The sequence below is a fragment of the Lampetra fluviatilis genome, unplaced genomic scaffold (assembly GCF_964198595.1).
Source record: "Lampetra fluviatilis unplaced genomic scaffold, kcLamFluv1.1 SCAFFOLD_935, whole genome shotgun sequence".
In the NCBI taxonomy this organism is placed as follows: domain Eukaryota; kingdom Metazoa; phylum Chordata; class Hyperoartia; order Petromyzontiformes; family Petromyzontidae; genus Lampetra; species Lampetra fluviatilis.
In genome coordinates, this window is record NW_027620694.1 from 3,408 (window position 1) to 14,583 (window position 11,176).

Sequence of the window (11,176 nt, forward strand, 5' to 3'; positions counted from 1 at the left end):
ATCACCTCCCGTAGATCCAGATCCAGACACTGCTCCAGATCCAGAGTTTGATCCAGAGACCAATATCGATCCAGAGTTTGATCCAGATCCAGAGTTTGATCCAGAGACCGATCCCGATCCAGAGACCGATCCAGATCCAGAGTTTGATCCAGATCCAAACACTGCTCCAGATCCAGAGTTTGATCCAGAGACCGATCCCGATCCAGAGACCGATCCAGATCCAGAGTTTGCTCCAGATCCAGAGCTTGATCCACAGAACGCTCCGGACCCAGAGAGGGCTCCAGATCCATGCGCAGAGCCGGCTCCGTATCCGGAGTTTGATCCGAGGCGGCAATCCAGAGGAGATTCGTTCTCCACGCTGATGAGCAGGCGGAGGTGGGAGGTCGACTCAAAGTCCAGAGCCTGGGGGGTGAGTGGGTGGGTGAGTGGGTGGGTGAGTGGGTGGGTGAGTGAGTGGGTGAGTGGGTGGGTGGGTGAGTGGGTGGGTGGGTGGGTGGGTGGTTGAGTGGGTGGGTGAGTGGGTGGGTGGGTGAGTGGGTGGGTGGGTGGGTGAGTGGGTGAGTGGGTGGGTGAGTGGGTGAGTGGGTGAGTGAGTGGGTGAATGGGTGGGTGGGTGGGTGAGTGGGTGAGTGAGTGAGTGAGTGGGTGGGTGGTGAGAGTGGGTGGGTGGGTGGGTGAGGGGGTGAGTGGGTGGGTGTGTGGATGAGTGGGTGGGTGGGTGAGTGGGTGGGTGGGTGGGTGAGGGGGTGAGTGGGTGGGTGAGTGGGTGGGTGAGTGAGTGAGTGGGTGGGTGAGTGGGTGGGTGAGTGAGTAGGTGAGTGAGTGGGTGGGTGAGTGAGTGGGTGGGTGGGTGGGTGAGTGGGTGGGTGAGTGGGTGAGTGGGTGGGTGGGTGGGTGGGTGAGTGGGTGGGTGAGTGGGTGGGTGGGTGAGTGGGTGGGTGGGTGAGTGGGTGAGTGGGTGGGTGGGTGGGTGGGTGAGTGGGTGGGTGGGTGGGTGAGTGGGTGGGTGAGTGGGTGAGTGGTGGGTGGGTGAGTGGGTGGGTGAGTGGGTGGGTGGGTGGGTGGGTGGGTGAGTGGGTGGGTGGGTGGGTGGGTGGGTGAGTGGGTGAGTGGGTGGGTGAGTGGGTGGGTGGGTGAGTGGGTGGGTGGGTGAGTGGGTGGGTGGGTGGGTGAGTGGGTGAGTGAGTGAGTGAGTGAGTTGGTGGGTGGGTGAGTGAGTGCGTGAGTGGGTGGGTGTGTGGGTGAGTGGGTGGGTGGGTGAGTGGGTGGGTGGGTGGGTGGGTGAGGGGGTGAGTGGGTGGGTGAGTGGGTGGGTGAGTGAGTGAGTGAGTGGGTGGGTGAGTGGGTGGGTGAGTGGGTGGGTGAGTGAGTAGGTGAGTGAGTGGGTGAGTGAGTGAGTGAGTGAGTGAGTGGGTGGGTGGGTGAGTGGGTGGGTGGGTGGGTGAATGAGTGGGTGGGTGGGTGAGTGGGTGGGTGAGTGGGTGAGTGAGTGAGTGGGTGGGTGGGTGAGTGAGTGAGTGAGTGGGTGGGTGAGTGGGTGGGTGGGTGAGTGGGTGAGTGAGTGGGTGGGTGGGTGGGTGAATGAGTGGGTGGGTGGGTGAGTGGGTGGGTGAGTGGGTGAGTGAGTGAGTAGGTGGGTGAGTGAGTGAGTGGGTGGGTGGGTGGGTGGGTGGGTGAGTGGGTGGGTGGGTGGGTGAGTGGGTGGGTGGGTGGGTGGGTGGGTGGGTGAGTGGGTGGGTGGGTGAGTGAGCGAGTGAGTGGGTGGGTGGGTGAGTGAGCGAGCGAGTGGGTGAGTGCGTGGGTGAGTGAGTGAGCGAGCGAGTGAGTGAGTGGGTGGGTGAGTGAGCGAGTGGGTGAGCAAGTGGGTGAGCGGGTGAGCGAGCGGGTGAGCGAGTGGGTGAGCGAGTGGGTGAGTGAGTGGGTGAGTGAGCGGGTGGGTGGGTGAGTGGGTGAGTGGGTGTGTGAGTGGGTGGGTGGGTGAGTGGGTGAGTGGGTGGGTGAGTGAGTGGGTGAGTGAGTGGGTGAGTGGGTGGGTGGGTGAGTGGGTGGGTGGGTGAGTGGGTGTGTGAGTGGGTGGGTGGGTGAGTGGGTGGGTGAGCGGGTGAGTGGGTGGGTGAGTGAGTGGGTGAGTGAGTAGGTGGGTGGGTGAGTGGGTGGGTGGGCGGGTGAGTGGGTGAGTGAGTGGGTGGGTGAGTGGGTGAGTGAGTAGGTGAGTGAGTGGGTGGGTGAGCGAGTGGGTGAGCGAGCGACTGAGTGGTTGAGCGAGTGGGTGAGTGAGCGAGTGAGCAGGTGAGCGAGCGGGTGAGCGAGCGACTGAGCGAGTGGGTGAGCGAGTGGGTGAGCGAGTGGGTGAGCGAGCGGGTGAGCGCGCTGTCTGAACCCTCACCTTCACGAGGGTGAGCAAGCCGTGGTTGCTGAGCGGGTGAGTGTGGATGGCGAAGTGTCCACCCTCGTTGCCCTGGACGATGTGGAATGTCGCCCTCCAGTTGGAGGAGTTGACCTCGTCGCGGTCCACCACGGGGACACTTAGGAGGTGCAGTCCAACCTTGTTCTCTTGCACAGATACAGAGAGCTGCAGACACGGGGGGAAGGGGGGGTGAGTGGGTGAGTGAGTGAATTAGTGGGTGAGTGGGTGGGTGGGTGAGTGGGTGAATTAGTGGGTGAGTGGGTGGGTGGGTGAGTGGGTGAATTAGTGGGTGAGTGGGTGGGTGGGTGAGTGGGTGAATTAGTGGGTGAGTGGGTGGGTGGGTGAGTGGGTGAATTAGTGGGTGAGTGGGTGGGTGGGTGAGTGGGTGAATTAGTGGGTGAGTGGGTGGGTGGGTGAGTGGGTGAATTAGTGGGTGAGTGGGTGGGTGGGTGAGTGGGTGAGTGGGTGAATTAGTGGGTGAGTGGGTGGGTGGGTGGGTGAGTGGGTGAATTAGTGGGTGAGTGGGTGGGTGGGTGGGTGAGTGAGTGAATTAGTGGGTGAGTGGGTGGGTGGGTGGGTGAGTGGGTGAATTAGTGGGTGAGTGGGTGGGTGGGTGGGTGAGTGGGTGAATTAGTGGGTGAGTGGGTGGGTGGGTGAGTGGGTGAATTAATGGGTGAGTGGGTGGGTGGGTGAGTGGGTGAGTGGGTGAATTAGTGGGTGAGTGGGTGGGTGGGTGGGTGAGTGGGTGAATTAGTGGGTGAGTGGGTGGGTGGGTGGGTGAGTGAGTGAATTAGTGGGTGGGTGAGTGATTTAGTGGGTGGGTGGGTGAGTGGGTGGGTGGGTGGGTGGGTGGGTGAGTGGGTGGGTGGGTGGGTGGGTGGGTGAGTGGGTGGGTGGGTGGGTGAGTGGGTGGGTGGGTGGGTGGGTGGGTGAGTGTTTTAGTGGGTGGGTGGGTGGGTGAGTGGGTGGGTGGGTGGGTGGGTGAGTGGGTGGGTGGGTGGGTGGGTGGGTGAGTGGGTGGGTGGGTGGGTGAGTGATTTAGTGGGTGGGTGGGTGGGTGGGTGGGTGAGTGGGTGGGTGGGTGGGTGGGTGGGTGAGTGGGTGGGTGGGTGGGTGAGTGATTTAGTGGGTGGGTGGGTGGGTGGGTGGGTGGGTGAGTGGGTGGGTGGGTGGGTGAATGAGCGAGTGAGTGGGTGGGTGGGTGGGTGAGTGAGTGATTGAGTGGGTGGGTGGGTGGGTGAGTGGGTGGGTGGGTGAATGAGCGAGTGGGTGGGTGGGTGGGTGAGGGAGTGGGTGGGTGAGTGAGTGAGTGGCTGAGCGAGTGGGTGAGCGAGTGGGTGAGCGAGCGAGTGAGTGAGTAGGTGAGCGAGTGGGTGAGTGAGCGAGTGGGTGAGCGAGTGAGTGAGTAGCTGAGCGAGTGAGTGAGCAAGTGGGTGAGTGAGTGAGTGAGTGATTGAGTGGGCAAATGGGTGAGTGAGTTGCTGACTGAGTGGGTGAGCGATTGGGTGAGTGGGTGAGTGGCTGACTGAGTGGGTGAGTGAGTGGGCGACTGAGTGAGTGGACGAGTGAGTGAGTGGCTGAGTGATTGAGTGAGTGGCTGAGTGGCTGAGCGAATGTGAGAGCGAGTGAGTGAGTGGCTGAGTGGCTGACTGAGTGGCTGAGCGAGAGGCTGAGCGAGCGAGTGAGTGGCTGAGTGGCTGACTGAGTGGCTGAGCGAGTGGGTGAGCGAGTGGGTGAGTGGTTGAGCGAGTGAGCGAGTGGGTGAGTGGTTGAGCGAGTGAGCGAGTGGCTGAGTGAGTGAGTGAGTGGGTGAGCGAGTGGGTGAGTGGTTGAGCGAGTGAGCGAGTGGGTGAGTGGCTGAGCGAGTGAGCGAGTGGGCGAGTGAGCGAGTGAGTGGGTGACTGAGCGAGCGAGTGAGTGGCTGAGTGGCTGACTGAGTGGCTGAGCGAGTGGGTGAGCGAGTGGGTGAGTGGTTGAGCGAGTGAGCGAGTGGCTGAGTGAGTGAGTGAGTGGCTGAGCGAGCAAGTGAGTGGCTGAGCGAGTGAGCGAGTGGGCGAGTGAGCGAGTGAGTGGCTGAGTAGCTGACTGAGTGGCTGAGCGAGTGGGTGAGCGAGTGGGTGAGTGGTTGAGCGAGTGAGCGAGTGGCTGAGTGAGTGAGCGAGTGGCTGAGCGAGCAAGTGAGTGGCTGAGCGAGTGAGCGAGTGGGCGAGTGAGCGAGTGAGTGGCTGAGTAGCTGACTGAGTGGCTGAGCGAGTGGGTGAGCGAGTGGGTGAGCGAGCGAGTGAGTGAGTAGGTGAGCGAGTGGGTGAGCAAGTGGGTGAGTGAGTGAGTGAGTGAGTGAGTGAGTGAGTGAGTGAGTGAGTGGGCAAATGGGTGAGTGAGTTGCTGACTGAGTGGGTGAGCGATTGGGTGAGTGGGTGAGTGGCTGACTGAGTGGCTGAGCGAGTGGGTGAGCGAGTGGGTGAGTGGTTGAGCGAGTGAGCGAGTGGCTGAGTGAGCGAGTGGCTGAGCGAGCAAGTGAGTGGCTGAGCGAGTGAGCGAGTGGGCGAGTGAGCGAGTGAGCGAGTGGGCGAGTGAGCGAGTGAGCGAGTGGGCGAGTGAGCGAGTGAGTGGGTGGCTGAGCGAGCGAGTGAGTGGCTGAGTGGCTGACTGAGTGGCTGAGCGAGTGGCTGAGCGAGTGGGTGAGCGAGTGGGTGAGTGGTTGAGCGAGTGAGCGAGTGGCTGAGTGAGTGAGTGAGTGGCTGAGTGAGCGAGTGGCTGAGCGAGCAAGTGAGTGGCTGAGCGAGTGAGCGAGTGGGCGAGTGAGCGAGTGAGTGGGTGACTGAGCGAGCGAGTGAGTGGCTGAGTGGCTGACTGAGTGGCTGAGCGAGTGGGTGAGCGAGTGGGTGAGTGGTTGAGCGAGTGAGCGAGTGGCTGAGTGAGTGAGTGAGTGGCTGAGCGAGTGAGCGAGTGGGCGAGTGAGCGAGTGAGTGGGTGGCTGAGCGAGCGAGTGAGTGGCTGAGCGAGTGAGCGAGTGGGCGAGTGAGCGAGTGAGTGGGTGACTGAGCGAGCGAGTGAGTGGCTGAGTGGCTGACTGAGTGGCTGAGCGAGTGGGTGAGCGAGTGGGTGAGTGGTTGAGCGAGTGAGCGAGTGGCTGAGTGAGTGAGTGAGTGGCTGAGCGAGTGAGCGAGTGGGCGAGTGAGCGAGTGAGTGGGTGGCTGAGCGAGCGAGTGAGTGGCTGAGCGAGTGAGCGAGTGGGCGAGTGAGCGAGTGAGTGGGTGACTGAGCGAGCGAGTGAGTGGCTGAGTGGCTGACTGAGTGGCTGATCGAGTGGGTGAGCGAGTGGGTGAGTGGTTGAGCGAGTGAGCGAGTGGCTGAGTGAGTGAGTGAGTGGCTGAGTGAGCGAGTGGCTGAGCGAGCAAGTGAGTGGCTGAGCGAGTGAGCGAGTGGGCGAGTGAGCGAGTGAGTGGGTGGCTGAGCGAGCGAGCGAGTGGCTGAGTGGCTGACTGAGTGGCTGAGCGAGTGGGTGAGCGAGTGGGTGAGTGGTTGAGCGAGTGAGCGAGTGGCTGAGCGAGTGAGCGAGTGGCTGAGTGAGCGAGTGGCCGAGCGAGCAAGTGAGTGGCTGAGCGAGTGAGCGAGGTGAGCGAGTGAGCGAGTGAGTGGGTGGCTGAGCGAGCGAGTGAGTGGCTGAGTGAGTGGCTGACTGAGTGGCTGAGCGAGTGGCTGAGCGAGCTGGTGAGCACTCACGCCGCCTGCTCCGCTGGTGAGGATGTTGGGAGCGTTGTCGTTGATGTCGAGGATGATGATTCTGACGGAAGCTGTGGAGGAGAGTCCATGGGCAGCACCAGCACAGTCCACTGCCACCACCTCCATCAGCCACTCGCTCACCGCCTGGCCAGAGAAAACTCACCACTCACTCACCACTCACTCACTCAGCCACTCAGCCACTCACTCAGCCACTCAGTCACTCAGCCACCTCCATCAGCCACTCGCTCACCGCCTGGTAGGAGAAAACTCACCACTCACTCACCACTCACTCACTCAGCCACTCAGCCACTCACTCAGCCACTCAGTCACTCAGCCACTCAGCCACTCACTCACTCACTCAGCCACTCAGTCAGCCTTTCACTCACTCAGCCACTCACTCACTCACTCAGCCACTCAGCCACTCACTCAGCCACTCAGTCACTCAGCCACTCAGCCACTCACTCAGTCACTCAGCCACTCACTCACTCACTCAGCCACCTCCATCAACCACTCGCTCACCGCCTGGCCAGAGAAAACTCACCACTCACTCACCACTCACTCACTCAGCCACACACTCACTCATCCACTCAGTCACTCACTCACTCAGCCACTCAGTCACTCAGCCACTCACTCACTCACTCAGCCACTCACTCAGCCACTCACTCACTCAGCCACTCAGCCACTCACTCAGCCACTCAGCCACTCACTCAGTCACTCAGCCACTCAGCCACTCACTCAGCCACTCAGTCACTCAGCCACTCAGCCACCTCCATCAGCCACTCGCTCACCGCCTGGTAGGAAAAAACTCACCACTCACTCACCACTCACTCACTCAGCCACTCACTCACTCAGCCACTCACTCACTCAGCCACTCACTCACTCACTCAGCCACTCAGTCACTCACTCACTCAGCCACTCACTCACTCACTCAGCCACTCAGCCACTCACTCAGCCACTCAGTCACTCAGCCACTCAGCCACTCACTCAGCCACTCAGCCACTCACTCACTCAGCCACCTCCATCAGCCACTCGCTCACCGCCTGGCCGGAGAAAACTCACCACTCACTCACCACTCACTCACTCAGCCACTCACTCACTCAGCCACTCAGTCACTCACTCACTCACTCAGCCACTCAGTCACTCAGCCACTCACTCAGCCACTCAGCCACTCACTCAGCCACTCAGTCACTCACTCACTCAGCCACTCACTCAGCCACTCAGTCACTCAGCCACTCAGCCACTCACTCAGTCACTCAGCCACTCACTCACTCAGCCACCTCCATCAGCCACTCGCTCACCGCCTGGCCAGAGAAAACTAACCAGGTCATTCACCACCCACTCACTCACTCAGCCACTCACTCACTCAGCCACTCAGTCACTCACTCACTCAGCCACTCACTCACTCACTCAGCCACTCAGCCACTCACTCAACCACTCAGTCACTCACTCACTCAGCCACTCACTCAGCCACTCAGTCACTCAGCCACTCAGCCACTCACTCAGTCACTCAGCCACTCACTCACTCAGCCACCTCCATCAGCCACTCGCTCACCGCCTGGCCGGAGAAAACTCACCAGGTCATTCACCACCCACTCACTCACTCAGCCACTCACTCACTCAGCCACCTCCATCAACCACTCGCTCACCGCCTGGCCAGAGAAAACTCACCACTCACTCACCACTCACTAACTCAGCCACTCATTTACTCAGCCACTCAGTCACTCACTCAGCCACTCAGTCACTCACTCACTCAGCCACTCACTCACTCACTCAGCCACTCAGCCACTCACTCAGCCACTCAGTCACTCACTCACTCAGCCACTCACTCAGCCACTCAGTCACTCAGCCACTCAGCCACTCACTCAGTCACTCAGCCACTCACTCACTCAGCCACCTCCATCAGCCACTCGCTCACCGCCTGGCCGGAGAAAACTCACCAGGTCATTCACCACCCACTCACTCACTCAGCCACTCACTCACTCAGCCACTCAGTCACTCACTCACTCAGCCACTCACTCACTCAGCCACTCAGTCACTCAGCCACTCAGTCACTCACTCACTCAGCCACTCACTCACTCACTCAGACACTCACTCACTCAGCCACTCAGCCACTCACTCACTCACTCAGTCACTCAGTCAGCCACTCACTCACTCACTCAGCCACTCAGCCACTCACTCACTCACTCAACCACTCACTCAGACACTCAGCCACTCAGCCACTCAGCCACTCACTCACTCAGCCACTCACTCACTCAGCCACCTCCATCAACCACTCGCTCACCGCCTGGCCAGAGAAAACTCACCAGGTCATTCACCACTCACTCACTCAGCCACTCACTCACTCAGCCACTCACTCACTCAGCCACTCAGCCACTCACTCACTCAGCCACTCAGCCACTCACTCAGCCACTCAGCCACTCACTCACTCAGCCACTCACTCACTCAGCCACTCACTCACTCAGCCACTCAGCCACTCACTCAGCCACTCAGCCACTCACTCACTCAGCCACTCACTCACTCAGCCACTCACTCACTCAGCTACCTCCATCAACCACTCGCTCACCGCCTGGCCAGAGAAAACTCACCAGGTTATTCACCACTCACTCACTCAGCCACTCACTCACTCAGCCACCCACTCACTCAGCCACTCAGCCACTCAGCCACTCACTCACTCAGCCACTCACTCACTCAGCCACTCACTCACTCAGCCACCTCCATCAACCACTCGCTCACCGCCTGGCCAGAGAAAACTCACCAGGTTATTCACCACTCACTCACTCAGCCACTCACTCACTCAGCCACCCACTCACTCAGCCACTCAGCCACTCACTCAGCCACTCAGCCACTCACTCACTCAGCCACTCACTCACTCAGCCACTCACTCACTCAGCCACCTCCATCAACCACTCGCTCACCGCCTGGCCAGAGAAAACTCACCAGGTCATTCACCACTCACTCACTCAGCCACTCACTCACTCAGCCACCCACTCACTCAGCCACTCAGCCACTCACTCAGCCACTCAGCCACTCACTCACTCAGCCACTCACTCACTCAGCCACTCATTCACTCAGCCACCTCCATCAACCACTCGCTCACCGCCTGGCCAGAGAAAACTCACCAGGTCATTCACCACTCACTCACTCAGCCACTCACTCACTCAGCCACTCAGCCACTCACTCACCCACTCACTCACTCAGCCACTCACTCAGCCACTCACTCACTCAGTCACTCAGTCACTCAGCCACTCACTCACTCAGCCACCTCCATCAACCACTCGCTCACCGCCTGGCCAGAGAAAACTCACCAGGTCATTCACCACTCACTCACTCAGCCACTCACTCACTCAGCCACTCAGCCACTCACTCACCCACTCACTCACCCACTCACTCACTCAGCCACTCACTCACTCAGTCACTCAGCCACTCACTCACTCACTCACTCACTCTCTCAGCAACTCACTCACTCACTCAGCCACTCACTCACTCACCCACTAAGTCATTCACTCACTCACCCACTCACCCACTCACTCACCCACTCACTCCCTCACTCACTCATGAATTGGTGTGTGGGTGTTTGTTGCAGTTGTGGTTGTAGTGGTGGTGGTGGTAATCGTTGTAGTGTTGGTGGTGGTTGTGATTGTTATGGTGGTTGTGGTGGTTGTGGTTGTGGTTGTGGTGGTGGTTATAGTGGTGGTAATCGTTGTAGTGGTGGTGGTTGTGGTTGTGGTGGTTGTGGTAGTGGTTGTTGTAGTGGTGGTGGTTGTGGTGGTGGTGGTTGTGGTTGTGGTGGTGGTTGTGGTGGTGGTAGTTGTGGTGGTTGTTGTTGTGGTGGTGGTTGTGGTGGTTGTGGTAGTGGTTGTAGTGGTGGTGGTGGTTGTGGTGGTGGTTGTGGTGGTGGTTGTAGTGGTGGTGGTGGTGGTGGTGGTTTTGATGGTGGTGGTGGTTGTGGTGGTGGATGTGGTGGTTGTGGTGGTGGTTGTGGTCGTAGTTGGGGTGCTGGTGGAGGTTATAGTGGTGGTTGTGGTGGTGGTTGTGGTGGTGGTGGTTGTGGTGGTTGTTGTGGTGGTGGTTGTGGTGGTTATAGTGATGGTAGTGGTGGTGGTGGTTGTGGTGGTTGTGGTGGTTGTGGTGGTGGTGGTGGTGGTGGTTGTGGTGGTGGTGGGTGTGGTGGTTGTGGTGGTTGTGGTGGTGGTTGTGGTAGTGGTGGTAGTGGTTTTAGTGGTGGTGGTTGTGGTGGTTGTGGTAGTGGTTGTAGTGGTGGTGGTTGTGGTGGTTGTTGTGGTGGTGGTTGTGGTGGTGGTTGTGGTAGTGGTTATAGTGATGGTAGTGGTGGTGGTTGTGGTTGTAGTGGTGGTGGTGGTGTGTGTGGTTGTGGTAGTGGTTATAGTGATGGTAGTGGTGGTTGGGTGGTTGTTGTGGTTGTGGTGTTGGTGGAGTGGTTCGTGGTGGTGGTTGTGGTGGTGGTAGTGGTTATAGTGATGGTAGTGGTTGTGGTGGTGGTTATAGTGATGGTAGTGGTGGTGGTGGTGGTTGTAGTGGTGGTGGTGGTTGTGGTGGTGGTTGTGGTGGTTGTAGTGGTCACCTCTCTGTCCAGATTGGCGGTCAGCACCGCTATCTCCCCACTCGATGCATCGATCATGAAGGGCAGCGGCACTGCTGATGATGATGATGATACTGATGATGATGCTACTACTGCTGATGATGATGATGATACTGCTGATGATGATGATGATATTGCTGATGATGATGATGATATTGCTGATGATGATGATGATACTGCTGATGAGGATGATGATACTGCTGATGATGATGATGATACTGCTGATGATGATGATACTGATGATGATGATACTGATGATGATACTGCTGATGATGCTACTACTGATGATGATGATACTGCTGATGATGATGCTACTGCTGCTGATGCTGCTGCTGCTGCTGCTGCTGATGATGATGCTGCTGATGCTGATGATGATGCTGCTGATGATGATGCTGCTGCTGATGCTGATGATGATGGATGCTGATGATGATGCTGCTGATGAT

General features: G+C 59.0%; 1 long non-coding RNA gene across 1 annotated transcript; it reads right to left on the reverse strand.

The window, feature by feature from the left end:
• Positions 1-382: 382 nt before the first annotated feature.
• LOC144954266 (uncharacterized) lies at positions 383-10,824 on the reverse strand. The gene is made up of 4 exons (XR_013641118.1): positions 10,716-10,824; positions 6,134-6,277; positions 2,387-2,572; positions 383-402 (listed from the first exon to the last, which is right to left on the reverse strand). It is a non-coding gene; the product is annotated as an uncharacterized LOC144954266 (long non-coding RNA).
• Between the last annotated feature and the right edge of the window lie 352 nt (positions 10,825-11,176).